Here is a 14,987-nt window from a genome sequence, read left to right on the forward strand (position 1 = left end):
GATAGACTAGAGTAATTCCAAGTAAGATTAGGGGTGAAAAAAAGGATTCCTGTTATCACTAGTATTCAATAATGCATTAGAAATGTTAGCTTCGGGGTGACTAGGTGGTGCAGTGGCTAGTGCACTGGCCCTGGAGTCAGGAGTCCCTGAGTTCAAATCCAGATTCAGACACTTAATAATTACCTAGCTGTGTGGCCTTAGGCAAGCCACTTAACTCCATTTGCCTTGCAAAAATCTAAAGAAGAAAAAGAAATTGAAGGAATTAGAATTGGGAAGGAAGAGACTCTCACTCTTTGTAGATGTCATGATGGTATGCCTAGAATATCCCCAAAAACCATCTAAAAAACTAATAGAAATAATTATCAATTTTAACAAAGTCACAGGCTATAAAATACAGTCTCTTAAATTCTCAACATTTCTATATATGACGAGCAAGATACAGCAGAAAGAGCTAGAAAGAGAAATCTCATTCAAAGTAACCTCAGACAATATAAAATACCTGGGAGTCTACTTGCCATGGAAGACTCAAAAACTTTTTGAAAACAATTACAAAATACTTCTCACACAAATAAAGTTAGGTTTAAGTAACTGGGCAAGCATCAATTACTCATGGATAGGTCAAGCTAATATAATAAAAATGACAATCTACTAAAACTAAACTACTTGTTTAGTGCCCTACCAATCAAAATTCCAAAAAATTACTTTAATGAGTTAGAAAAAGTTGTAAGTAAATTCAGATGGAGAAATAAAAAGTCAAAAATTTCCTGGAATTCAATGAAAAAAAGTGCAAAAGATGTTGACATAGCCTTACCAGATCTAAAGTTATATTATAAAGCAGAAGTCATCAAAATTGTCTGGTGTTGGCTGAGAAATAGAGTGGTGGATCAGTGGAATAGACTAGGTGCAGGAAAAGATTAATCTGCTGTTTGACAAATTCTAAAGTGGCCAGCTTTGGGGATAAAAACTCTCTCTTCAATGAACCTTGTTAGGAAAATTGGAAGTTAGTATGGAAGAAACTTAGATTAGACCAACACCTCATACCCTATACCAAGATAAGTTTCAAATGGATACAGGAATTAGGCATAAAAAATATTATAAGCCAACTAAAAGATCAAGGAGTAGTTAACCTGTCAGATCTATGGAAAGGAAAGAAGTTTATGACCAAGGAAGAAATGGAGAACATCATTTAAAATAAACTAGATAATTTTTATTACATTAAATTAGAAAGCTTTTGCACAGACAAAACCACTGTAACCAAGATCAAAAGCAATGTAGTAAATTGGGAAACAATTTTTACAACTAGTATTTATGACTAAGGACTTATTTCCTAAATTTACAGAGAACCGAGTCAAATTTTCAAAAAAACAAGCCATTCCCCAATTGACAAAGGATATGCAAAGGCAATTTACAGATGAGGAAATCAAAGCGATCCATAGTCATATGAAAAATTGCTCTAAATCATTACTTATTAGAGAAATGAAAATTAAAGTATCTATGAAGTACCACCTCACAGCTCTCAGACTGGCCAATATGACCAGAAAGATCACAATGGCCAGTGTTGGAAGTGTTGTGCCTAAATAGCGAGACGGAGACCAGAATTTGTTAAGTTTGAAGATCTTTAATATTCCTGGGGAGTGTCTGAGGATAAAGAATACCCAAATCAGACTGTACCTGAGTGTTCAGGGAATAGGTTTTTTATAGTGTTTTTGAGGGGAGGGGGTACTTGAGAGCATGCAGGATACAGAAGCAAAGGCAGCAGTTAGATAAAAAAAAGGTCAGGGTCTTTGTGGTGTTTGAATTTGTTTCATGAGATGGAGGGAGTCACATATTCATGGGGTTCCCAAAAGTTCGAGAGAGTAAATTTACTATCTTATGGCTCCAGTCACATCTGGAGAAGGGGAGGCAGTCTTGGTAGGAAGCAGGAATCTTAAAGATATAGCAAGATAATCAGGCTAAGAAGGGTGCTTTGTAGATATTTAGACAATTTTATGGTATATCTGTGACCCCTTGGGTCCTATTCAGACTATTTACAGACCCAAAGGCACCTAGCCAAAGTTATATTTCTAAGGAATTTCTCAGGACCCAGAAGGATGTCAGGGACCCCTGTCTATACAGGAATTTCACAAACATTGATATTGTACTTCAGAAGGAATGTGGGAAAGCTGGGACACTAATACATTGTTGGTGGAACTGTGAACTCGTCCAACCTTTCTGGAGAGCAATTTGGAATTATGCCTAAAGGGCAACAAAAATATGCATACCCTTTGATCCAGGAATACCACTACTAGGTCTATACCCTGAAGAGATTATGAAAAAGGGTAAAAACATCACTTGCACAAAAATCTTCATAGCAGCCCTGTTTGTGGTGGCAAAGAATTGGAAATGAAGTGAATGTCCTTCAGTTGGGGAATGGCTTAACAAACTGTGGCATATGTATATCATGGAACACTATTGTTTTATTAGAAACCTGGAAGGATGGAAATTCAGGGAAGCCTGGAAGGATTTGCATGAACTGATGCTAAGTAAGATGAGCAGAACCAGGAAAAAAATGTAGACCCTAACAGCAACATAGGGGTGATGATCAACCTTGATAGACTTGCTCATTCCATCAGTGCAACAACCAGGGACAATTTTGAGCTATCTGAAATGCAGAATACCTTCTATATCCAGAGAAAGAATTATGGACTTTGAACAAAGATTAAAGACTATTACCTCCAAATTAGAAAAAAAACCCTTGTATTATTATGTAATTTTACTATCTCATACTTTATTTTTCTTCTTTAAGGATATGATTTCTTTGTCATCACATTCAACTGAGATCAATGTATAACATGGATACAAGGTAAAGCCTAAAAGAATGCCTTCTTTGGGGGGTGGGGTGGGGGGAGGGAAGCAAGAAAGGGGGAAAAATTGTAAAACTCAAAATAAATAAAATATTCCTGATAAAAGAAATTCTATTTGACAAAATTGAGGCTCAGGGAGATTGGATGATTTATTGAGAGTCACACAGGAAATTAGCATCAGTACTGGTTTTTCATTCCATGTCTTGTGATTCAACATTTTGGAATTCTGTCTACTCTAGCAGACTTATTTTCCAAGATTTCTTGAATTGACCTTAATAAATGCTCAGGACAGAGTGTTTATTCTGTGTATGTGTGTATGTGAGTGTGTGTGTGTGTGTGTGTGTGTGTGTGTGTGTGTGTGTGTATGTGTGTCACCCTCACCAGCTGCAATGTGAAGTCACTAGAGAAAGTGTTTGCTGATCTAATTCGAGAAATCAAAGAACAGAACCTGAAAGTGAAGGGACCTGTTCAAATGTCCACCAAGACTCTTTGCTTCACAACCAGGAAAAACTCCTTGAAGTGAAGATTAAAAAATTTGGGATCTATTCCAGATGAGAATCTACAAAAGCCCCCTTGATTAGCATAGCCCCCCCCCTTTTTTAGGTTTTTGCAAGGCAAATGGGGTTAAGTAGCTTGCCCAAGGCCACACAGCTAGGTAATTATTAAGTGTCTGAGACTGGATTTGAACCCAGGTACCCCTGACTCCAAGGCCAGTGCTTTATCCACTATGCCACCTAGCTGCCCCAACATAGCCTTTTCTTAAATTGTTAAACAGATCACTTCTATTAGCATTGAATCAGATATAGAAGTTGAAGTCACCTTTGCAGATGCCTAATCATCCATCTCTTTTTTTTAGTTTTTTTCAAGGCAATGGGGTTAAGTGGCTTGCCCAAGGCCACACAGCTACATCCATTTCTTTTAATAAATCGATAGTAACTATTAAAAAAAATGGATGTCATCTGTTTCTTATGTCATCATTTTATTTCAAAAATTCCTCCTCCTCCCCCTCCAAGAGAACCATTCCATCTAAGAACTTATTTATGTAAGAAAAAAATCAACAACTGATTGATCTATTGAACAAATTTGAAGACATGTGCAATGTTTAACTCCAATATACTTCTCACCTCTATAAAGTCGGATAGGGAGAGTTAAATGTGTCTGCTTATATATCTTCATTTGAGTCCTCCTTGATCTTTATAACTTTGTTACATTTACTTTTGATTTTTTTGGATCTGTAGTTATTTCCATTTATATTGTAGTTACTGTGTACAATGCTATCCCTGGTTCTGCTTATTTTATTCTGTATCAGCTCATGTAGTTCTTTCCATGCTTTTCTGTAGTCATCCAGCATGTATTTATTTATTGCATTTTTTAGCCATTTCCCAGTGATGGCCATCTACTTTGTTTCTAATCTGCAAGGGCAATGAATTGCTGCTATAAAAATTTTAGCATATACAGCATAAGTAATTTTCTTTTACTTTTATACTCAATATATATATATATATATATACATACACACATACATACATACACATGTATGTACATATTTATACTCAGAAATAAAGTCTGGTTCAAATGTGTGTACAGTTTTAGTCATCTCATTTGCATAATTTTAATTTTTGTACCACTTCACAGCTTTATCAACATTATGGTAGGATACTTATCTTTCTACAACCTTTCCAAAATTGTCTCATGTCATTTTTTTGCGTCTTTTTGTTTTCTTGCCAATTTTCAGGGTGAGTGAGGAGAAACTTCAGGATTGTTTTGATTTAGTAGTAATTTAGAGCATCTTTTACATGATTGTGAATACTTTGCAATTCTTTCCAGAACAATTTGTTTATAAAGGCCATTTATTGGGTTAAGGGCACCAACTGTTAAGTGGCTTGCTTAGGGTCAACGTCACAAGTAGAGTTGAACTCAGGTCTTCCTGATTCTGAGACCAAATTCATCTACTACAACACATCAACTTTCTACATTATGTAGACTTTGTATTTATCTGTGTACATATATTCTGGAAATCAGATAAGTGACCAGAATAGTCAGACTGTTGAAGAAGAAGCAGGTCTGGCAAGAGAAACCTAAAACTTAGAGGGTTTCCTCCAGTTCCTCTAAAATTGTAAAATCATTTGAAGCATCAGGCTGAGGGAGGGAGGAATCTAGTTTGAACAAAATATTCTTAGAAATTTTTTCCCCAAGTGGACTGCCTTTTTCTTTATATTATGTGGTTTGGACAGGAGCCCAAATATGGAATAAAAAACATCACATTTCTTCTGCATATGTGTTTATACTGTATGTTCTTTTAAATATTTGATTGGCAATATGGAATGCCTTTTGTAACTGTCAGTTTGGGTTAGGCTGACATTTTTCCTTGGCTGAGTCTCACCTTACCTTTTTTTTCAGGTCTACATCCATTAAGTCCTCTCTTATTTTGGGACACATGTAACCACATCTCCATCCTTTGTACCTGTTGTTTTTCTGAAATTAAAATTCAAGCACATTGCATCACAACTGTGTGGTATGTACCCCATCCAATAAATTTCAGAGATCTCGCAAGGTGTGAAGGGAAAAGTTTTTATTTGATTCCCATGGGAAGCAGGCATCAACTACACCATGTGTATAGTGGAGGAAGGTGCTGAGTACAAACAGCAGAAGAGACATATAGGCTCCCTAATGCAAGATTAGTCCACCACTGATCTTGTTCTCATTATCTGAGAATGTAGTCTGACATTCTAGACATGAAATCTAATTCAAAGCAGTGATTTGGGGAGCAAATAAACAATTTTAAATGAAAACATAATTGTGCCTTAGGCCCAGCTTACTAATGGACATATGGTAAATGGATAAGGTAAGGTACATTCTGAATAATGTTCATTCACTTGCTTTCTAAGAACTGTTTGTCCAGTAAGGCAGGAGGAGGGAGGAAGGACAAAGGTGGGGGGGAGGGGAAGACCCTGTAAGAAATCTCACAGCATAATCCACTCACAACTACTAAAGAAGATTTTTCAATACTCCCTTTACCTCTCCCTTCCTCATTTTGCAGATAATCAAACTGGAAGTTCAGAGCAGTGAAATGATTTTCTTAAAGTCATATAACCATGAAGTTGTAGAAGCTGGGAATAAACTCTCTCCTAACTCCCAGTCCTGGGCTTTTTTCCCCAGTATTATATGACCCTGACCCACCACACCCTAAGCCATTGTTAGCCAGAAAATTTTTAGCTCAAATTAGGCCATTGAATTTTCAGGCATCTAAGATGAAGGAACACAGAACAAGGGCATTTTTTCTAAAGAAGGGAAATGAAAGCAGATGAGACCTCCAGTTGATGAAATCCTGGCACAGTGGATAGAGAACTTGTCTCAAAATTAGGAAGTCTTCCTTCTAAACCAGCCTCCCTCCCCTCCATCTTTATTCAACCTGTCAGTGTCCTAGGGATTAGGCAACCCTTAAGAGTGTAAGCTACAAAATAAGTGATACTTTGCATAAGAATAGTAGCTATATAACTTAAAAGAGAACTTAGGTTTTAAAAATTTATATGCTTAAAGGGCAAATGATGAGACTTCCTGCAACTAGTTAGCATTTTATATATTTTGGGTGTCAGAAAAGAAAGCTAGAGTACAAGCACTTCCATCTTTCCATGATGATAGTCTTTCCATGCACCCATCAGATCCTTTAACTTTTATTCCTCGTTTCTAATAGCAAATTACTGATTAGACTGCAGAGACAGTGCCCTCTTGAATCTTAACAGCATTGATAATAAATATAGATTGTTTTCTATTGAACACACTGCCAACAGTTCTATAGATTAGAATAAGTGATAGGGCTAGCTTTTCCTGGATCTTCAGGGGGTATGAATTGAACTCAATTCTCCTGGAACACAATTATTTCTCAAACAGTGTAGGGATGTCAGTCCTTAGAACAAAACTGCAGTTCTCTTCTAAGGACTTGGGGAAGGTTAAGGAGAAGAAATTCAGTTACTATGAAGCTACACTCTCCTGGACCCAATTCTCTCTTGCTGGGAGTCCCTAGGGGGCACTCAGAAAGTGGCAGCTGGCCCTTATCTTTAAGAAGACAGCAGTAGGGAAGCACCTGGGGCTGGAAAAAATTTTAGAAACTATCTCCCCACTCCAGGTTCAGGCTAATCTGATACTGCAGTTTCGAAACTTAAAATGAGAATTGGTTTGTTTAGGTTGCTCTGATTAAAATATTTCTTTCAGGAAGCTATTAGAGAAGGTATTTATACATAATAATAAAGATAATGATGATAATAATGTTCATATTCTACCTTTATATGGCTCAAATCTCTTTTGAAAGCATTCTCATTTGATTCTCAATATAACAGAGATGACATCTACATCCTCTTTTTAAAGATGAATCAATTGCAACAGAAAGGTTAAGTACCTTGCCTAAAGTCACATAGCTAGTTATGAACTAAGCTAGTAATAAAATCCTGGTGACATAACTCCTGCCTGCCCAGTATTCTTTCTCTATATCACAGTTAGAAGAGATAGCCTTCTGAAATGTATAAAAATATGTTTTATATTTTAGATCTGGATTTTCTACTGGCTTCCAGTACTAGGTAAGAGCTTCTTTTATCTCTATTTCCAGTGGAATTTCTTCTAATCTTTTTTTCCCCAAGATGTTTGCTGATTTGTTAAAGTTTCTCAGTTTCTGTTCTAAAGTGTATATTCCACTCCTAACCTCTTCCTTTACTTCTTTTATTAGAACTGCTTAACTACTTTGAGACTTCCTATGTCATTCCTTGTTGAGTCTTTTTCTGGACTCTCTCAATCTTCCTCAGATGAGCATTGAAGGGTTGAGAGACAAGGATGACAAGGGAGACAGGAGACAAGTACTCCATCAAGATCTCCAAGTGCTTGGTTTATTGAACCAAATACCAGTGCTTAAATACCTCTCCAAATCTCTAATCCATTCCCACTCCCATGGCACTTAGCAAGATAAGGCTCTGGTGCTCAAGGACACCAAGTGAAAATAATTTACAGTGCTCCCATACACAGCAGTACCTAACAATTCTTATTTTTTAGAATTTGGATTTTAGTTACCATATTATTACTCTTATATGACTGAAGGGCAAATGATGAGACTCCTGGAAACTAGTTAGAGCTCTACAAATATCCTAGGAAATATTTTAATTACATATGTTTTTTTTTTTAATCTTGCACAAAACTGCCAAATTGTTCTCCTTAACAAAGCACAGCTTTGACTTTGTCCCTCAAGTTTTAGAAGCTCTTACCTGGAGGATAAAATACAAGGTACTCTGCTTGTCTTTGAAAGTCATTTACAGCCAACACCTACATGTCCATTCTTAAATGTCATTACCCTTCACACCCTCTGGGGTCCAGCCAAAATGACCTTCCTGCTCTTCTGAGACTTAACACTCCATCTTTCACCTTTGCTCCTTTTCACTGCCTATTCCTCTGTGCTATAAAATGTACTTGCTGACTTCTAATCTCTGCCTTGTAGACATCTCTAAGTTCCTTTGAATCTCAGATGTAGCCCCAGTTATTGGAAATCTTACCCCAAAACTACCTCATATCTATTTTTTTAGGTTTTTGCAAGGCAATGTGGTTAAGTGGCTTGTCTGAGGCCACACAGCAGGTAATTTTTAAGTATCTGAGACCGGATTTGAACTCAGGTACTCCTGACTCGAGGGCCAGTGCTCTATCTACTGTGCCACCTAGTCACCCCAGTTCCTCATATCTATTTTAAATCCATTTACCCCCCCCCCCACACACACACAGACAGACACACATGGTATTGTCTAAGACACTCTATTCACCTAGTTCTTCAATCTACTTACCTCCTATCCTTCACTTCTCCATTCCAATTCAGTTACATGCAAGGAAGGCCATATTCCTTGACTTTTGCTCTACTAACTAAATTATAAACTCTTTGAAGGTAAAGGTTATTTTTCACTTTTACATTTCTATTTCAGAATCTAGCTGATCATTACCAACAGACTATTTTTACACAGATCTAGCACAAGGCAAGCAATCACATGTAAATCAGAAGTGGTACAAAGAGATCTCAAGATCTGTCTGAAGAATTAAGTATTCGTTGTGAGATATGGAAGATGCTGGCACAGGACTATCCAACATGACTTGTCCATATCAAAGAAAGTATTATACTATTTGTGCAAAGGAGAATTGCAGTGGCTCAAAGGAAACATGAGATATGCATATCTAGAGAAATCTCTATCTCAAATGTTTAAACAAAGTATTTGTGCCCAAACAGTGGAAGGATCTGTCTTGAACTCATATTAGATCAATAGAATAAAACATATAGAGTACCTTGACCCCAACATTGTGATGTCATTGGTCCTCTTCAAGTATAAAGGATGAACAAAAACAAGTTAACAAATGTCTGCTGATTGAATGAGATTGATTGCCCAGATCAAAATAGTTTTGATTTGACTCAATAATTTCATTTTTCAGAAGGCAAGGACAAACCAGAGCAAATTCTTTTCTTGATCTAGTATCTCTCCTGCTCAAAAATTTACTTTGTATTTATTTTGTAAAGAAATTTATATGTACCTTATTAGTTTCTGATTTTTTTTCTCTCTTCAGCCAGAGAATATGTTATCTCTTTGACATCCCTTTGATGGTCAGAACTGTCTTACTTTGGTTCTTACATTCCCAGAATATATAACAGTGCTTTTATTTCCCCATGCTTCAAGGGAGTGCCTCCTCATTTTATATCTGCCTGCTAGAATCCCTCAGTTCTTATAAAGCACTACTCTGATATAACTACCTGAATAGAAAGGCTAAGCTGGTTACCTTCAGTTGCTAGTGCTATCTCTGTCAAAATTAGTTGTTTTTTACTATGTCAAATTAATGGGTTAGAAAACTGGTTGTGCTTAGAGATGAAACAGCTACACCATCATAAACTATGCATGTCTTTTATAATTCATAAACATTTTCAAATGTTCAAATGTTCAAATGTTATATATATATGTTTACATATATATATAACAAAATATATATGTACATATACTTTTGTTATAATTAGACTGAAAGATTAATGAGATATTCTCCCCTTTGCTTCACTAAAATCTTAGAGGGAAAGGCAGGAAAGGACCATTCCTGTGATGAGAAAAATCAGTGGATCAAGAGACTAGGAGATATGGGTTCTAATGTCAGTTCTTCAGTAACTATCTTCATGACTTTTGACTGATATACAAGTCATGGGATTGCTCTGTCATTTGGTCTCTTCATCTGAAAAATAACAGTTCCCATTGTAGTTTGATTATCAAAGAACTTTTTTTCTCCTAGCAAACAAGTTACCAGCTATTTATATGCATAGAATTCTCCCCATAATTTGTACAAGCCCCCTCTCCCCAGTTATTCATATTGTTGGATGAGTCTGTATAAAAGCTTTCTCCCCCACTTTAAAAAAAAGGGGGAATAAGAGGCTTACTCTGTTTGCATAAAGTATAGAGAGGAACAATTTTTCCCTCTCTTTCTTCCAACCCCAAACATTCTCTATTTTTGTGTAAATTGGTCAGTCAACTGACAAACTTTTATTAAGTACTAATTATTCTACAGGAGCTATGCCAAGCCCTAGGGATACAAAAAAGCTCCTGACTTTAAAGTGCTGACTTTCTTGTGGGAGAAACAACTTGTATATAACAGCATACACATGTAAAATATATAAATGAATACAAGACCATTTTTGAGGGAGGAGTGTACTAGCATTTAGTGAACAGATTTTTTTTCCCAAAGAAAAAGGGAAAAGGAAAAGAATTACAGAGACAGAGTTCTCAAAGATCATGGGATCTAGTGAGGTTTATTTTTTTAAAGATGGAAGATTTTAGTGTGTATATAGAATATATAGAAAGAACTAGTAGATAGGGAGAGATTGAAGATAGGGAGGGAGATTTATAATGGGAGTGATCTGAAGATTACAGGAAAAGATCAGATCAGGGTATGTGTAGGGATGCTGGACTTGATAAAGCTAAGGGCAATCACTTCATCAGAGATGAAATTAAAGTAGGAAATAGTGAAGAATAATGTCAAAGATAAGGAGGGACAAGAAAGAGGTCATGGCATATGACCTTGATTCTCTTAGCAAAACATGGGGTAAATCCTTAATTGATGGGGTGCCTTGAGAAGCATAGAGAGAAAAGGAAGTTTGGAATAACCACTGTGATACAGCAGCAGTTAGAAAAATAAAATGATTGTCTTGCTGCAGTGAGAGACCAACTGATATTAAATAAAATAAAATTTTAAATGGACCTAGTTAACTAAATGTGTGTATGACTTCCTCTGAGTCTACTTAACAGCATGCAAGAAACATCAGAGACAGTAAATATGTTTTGGAGTTAGAATGTTTTAAAGATGTGATTGCTGATAGAATAAGAGAGAAATAGAATCAATAGTAGAGTGTAGAGTTGTCTTTTCATCATTAATTTCACTAAAACCTTGATGAAGGGAGGAAAGTGAAATCAGACAAGATTATGATATTTTGAAACTATTTAGGAACAGAGAGATTGAAGTTTGAAGTGAATAAAAAATTTAAGAGAAATCAAGCAAAGGGGAAGAAGGAATGAAAGGAGATTAATACTGAATAAAGTTGTTAATGTGTGTGCATTATAGCAAAAGTCAAGGAATGTCGCCTTCCTTGCCTGTAAGTGAATTGTAATGGAGAAGTGAAGAATAGGAGGTAAGTAGATAGAAGAACCAGGTTAATAGGTTATCTTAGACAATATCAGTACTTATGTTGGAGTTCTCTAATATGAAAGAAAGAGTTGGAATAGAGAGGAAGACTATAAGTGGTACTGAACTCTTTGTGATAGGATAGAAAAATAGGAGCCTATGGACAACAGGTGCTAGGACTTAGATGGGGTGATATACTTAGATAGGGTTAACTTTAAAGGAGAAGTTGCTGTGATAGAAGAAGAATGAATATCTGGAATTGTCAATGGAGCTCAATGAATCCAGGAACAGTGTTAGAGAAAGTGCATCAGTCAGTCCTAGAAAAGATATCCCAACATGAAGTGGCACAGTGAATCTCAACTTTTAGCTTTTTTTTTAACCTTTTAGCCAGAAGCTAGAAAGAGCATGAAAATAAAGGGAAGTATGGTAATTATATGGAGGGAGATGTAAAGGGTACAGAAGATGGGGCATAGAGATCATGGGTGGGAGATTGCTGGGATATGGTTGAGATAAATGAGGATGAATGAACAGGAAACAAGGGTTGGGTAGAGGAGTTTGTTTTTTTTTGCCAGTTGGCAGTTGGATTAACCATTGGACTATGAATCCAGGTAGATTTTTAATAGATGAGATGAACTTCGTTAATAAAAGTAGGTGAGTAGGATGTTCATTATTGATGAGACCAAAGAAGAGTTTTTCATCCTACTAGAAAGATGGAGATCTCCTAGAGTACATGACCATGAAAAATGAACACTCAAATCACACCATGAACAATGAGTATTTTCTTAAGTAAGCAAATCCAGATGAATACATGAGTACCTAGCTCTGAAGTAATGTCCTATTTTTTATCTAGATAGAGGTTATCAAGCCATAACATGTATCTTATCATGAAAGTTCTCATAATCTGAATCTGCCTCTTTGAGGGTCTAGTATAAGACTTCTTTATTTGAGGCCCATGAACTTGTTTCTTTTTAATATTATAAAACTGTATTTTAAGATATTTGGGTTGTAGACTTAAGACCAAGATAGCAGATAGAAGCCAGATACTGTTTTAAGCTCTCCTGGCTTTTTCTCAGAATTGACATGATTCAAACCACAAACCTCTTAACAGATACTGGAGCAACAGAAGCAACAGAACAGAAGAGAACATCTTCCAGCAAGGTTTGTCATGGGGAGCATGAACGAGCAAAGGGCAGAAAACAGAGACCCGGTAAATGGGTGGCAGTTGGCAGAGTGAGGCTAGGGGACCTACCTGAGGACTTCAGGAGAAACAAATTTTGCAGCTAGTATTTCTGAGAAAAGATTCATTTCTAAAATATATAGAGAATTTAGTCAAATTTGTAAAAAAAAATGTCATTCCCCAATTGATAAATAATCAAAGGACATGAACAGGCAATTATCAGACAAAGAAATCAAAGCCTTTTGCAGTCAAACAAAAAATTGCATTAAATCATTATTGTTTAGAGAAATGCAAATTAAAGTATCTCTGAGGTACCACCTCATAACTCTCAGATTGACCAATATGATTGGAAAGGGTAAATATTGGTGTAGGAAGGGATGTGTGAAATCTGGATTATTGTCGGTGGAATTATGAACTGATCCAACCTTTCCAGAGAGCAATTTGGAATTATGCCTAAAGGGCCAATAGAAATGTGCATTTCCTTTGATCCAGAAAAACCAATACTGGGTCTGGATCCTGGTGAGACCATGAGAAAATGTAAAAATCCCATATGTACAAAAAATATTCATTATAACTCTTTTTGGTGACAAAGAATTGGAGATTGAGGTGATGCCCATCTACTGAGGAATGGCTGAACAAATTATGGTATATATATGTGTATTTGGGGCGGCTCTGGACTGGGGCCCCCTGAGAGGACCGTGAGATGCCCAGAGGTTAGAACCTGCCTTCCGGTACTGGGATGGCCTTGGTATGGGCTGGCTCCACCCTCAGGGGGAACTCAGGAGGAGCAAGACCACCTACTAGGAGGAGTTAGGTCTGGGGATAAAAGGGAAAGTAGAGAAGGGCTTGGGGGATTCTTCGTAACAACAATAAAGAAGTGAACTTCTCCTCCGGTGCTCTGCCTGGTTTGTTCTCCCCTCCCCCACCCCGGGTGGGGAGCCAGAGACGTCTGAAGACCTTGGGTTAAGGTAAGTAGAGGGCGGTGGCTGGAGGGTCAGACAGACCCCTCCCGCAACAGTTGGCGCCCACCAACGTGGGGCCATTAAAATTTGACCTCCTGTCCCCTTGAGCAGGCTCAAGAGGGACTGCCAGGCAGCCTCAGGTACTAGGGTACTTGGGAAGATGGGACAGGGTAGAAGCTTACCCTTAATAGAGCCCGAGGAGAAAGGGGTTTTAACTTGCCAGCTTTACAAGCTGTGCAAGCTCAGTGGGATAAATATACATCTTAAGACCTGCAGGCACTTTATAGATAAAATATGGGACATTAGCCCATGGCTCCAACACTCAGGCATAGACCCGGAAAGGTGGCGTGTAGTAGGACAACAGATGGCTTCTTACCAGGAGTCGTGCCCCGGGGTCTTAACGCCTGAGGATTTTACTATCTATGGAGCAGTAGGAGCGATCCTGTGTCCCCAACACCAAGCCCCTCCGTTACAACGGGACAGTGAGAATCAGGTGGGGTCCTCTTTGTTAGGCTCCTCCGCTGATGAGAGTGGTGAAGGGGAAGTTCCTCCGTTGTACCCATGGGATGATCTCCATGGGATGGCTAAGGGGTCCCCCAGGGAGAGTGCTAAGGGGGTAGAGGGGCCTGGGATACACACAGCAGAAAGGATAAAGAAAGTGCAGAAATGGCGTACAACGGAAGTAGAGGAAGTGCCTACGTGGCACAGTAAAAAATCAAAAGAGGAAGTGCGTACGTGGCACAGTAAAAAATTAAAAGAGGACGTGCTTACGTGGCGTGGTAAAAATTCTAAAGAAGAACTGAGGGCGGGGCATTTTTCTCCCTCATCTCAAGGAGAGGAACTGAGGGTGGGGCACTTTTCTCCCTCATCTCAAGGTCCGGAGAACACCGCCCTCCCTATGGCAATGGCTTCTTTGTCCCTAGGAGGTTCATCCTCGTTTCAATACGGAAAAAAAGGGGCAACAGAGAAAACAGGGAGTTCTGGCTGCCAGTATAGCACAAGCAGCTGCTGAAGGGGAAGACATAGATTGGGAGGACTGGGGGTTGTACCCGATTTTAATAGAAAATGCGGGAAGTTATGATGAAAAGAGGAATCATCGCCTGGTGCCTTTCAAATTAATAAAAGAACTAAAAGAGGCAGTATCTAAATATGGCCCTTCAGCCCCTTATATAAGAAAGTTGATTACAAATGCCTCAGCAGGCTTCCCGTGGACCCCATTTGATTACAATGAGGTGATGGGAGCGGTTTTAGATCCTTCTATGCATCTCGCATTTCAGGCTGCAGTTAGGAGGGGTGCTTTGCAATATATAAAACAGCATGACATTGCAAATGAAG

The 14,987-nt window shown here is 37.9% G+C and overlaps 1 long non-coding RNA gene across 3 annotated transcripts in view; it reads left to right on the forward strand.

Moving 5' to 3' along the window:
- LOC141495244 (uncharacterized) overlaps positions 1-13,667 on the forward strand; it is a 170,417-nt gene extending 156,750 nt beyond the window's left edge. For all 3 annotated transcript variants that reach the window (XR_012470707.1, XR_012470706.1, XR_012470705.1), the window contains exons 2-5: positions 2,786-2,842; positions 5,244-5,358; positions 7,387-7,417; positions 12,622-13,667. This is a non-coding gene — a long non-coding RNA (uncharacterized LOC141495244). The remainder of the gene's footprint in view (positions 1-2,785; positions 2,843-5,243; positions 5,359-7,386; positions 7,418-12,621) is intronic.
- Positions 13,668-14,987: the final 1,320 nt, after the last annotated feature.

Source organism: Macrotis lagotis, chromosome 8, assembly GCF_037893015.1.
Source record: "Macrotis lagotis isolate mMagLag1 chromosome 8, bilby.v1.9.chrom.fasta, whole genome shotgun sequence".
Lineage (NCBI taxonomy): Eukaryota > Metazoa > Chordata > Mammalia > Peramelemorphia > Peramelidae > Macrotis > Macrotis lagotis.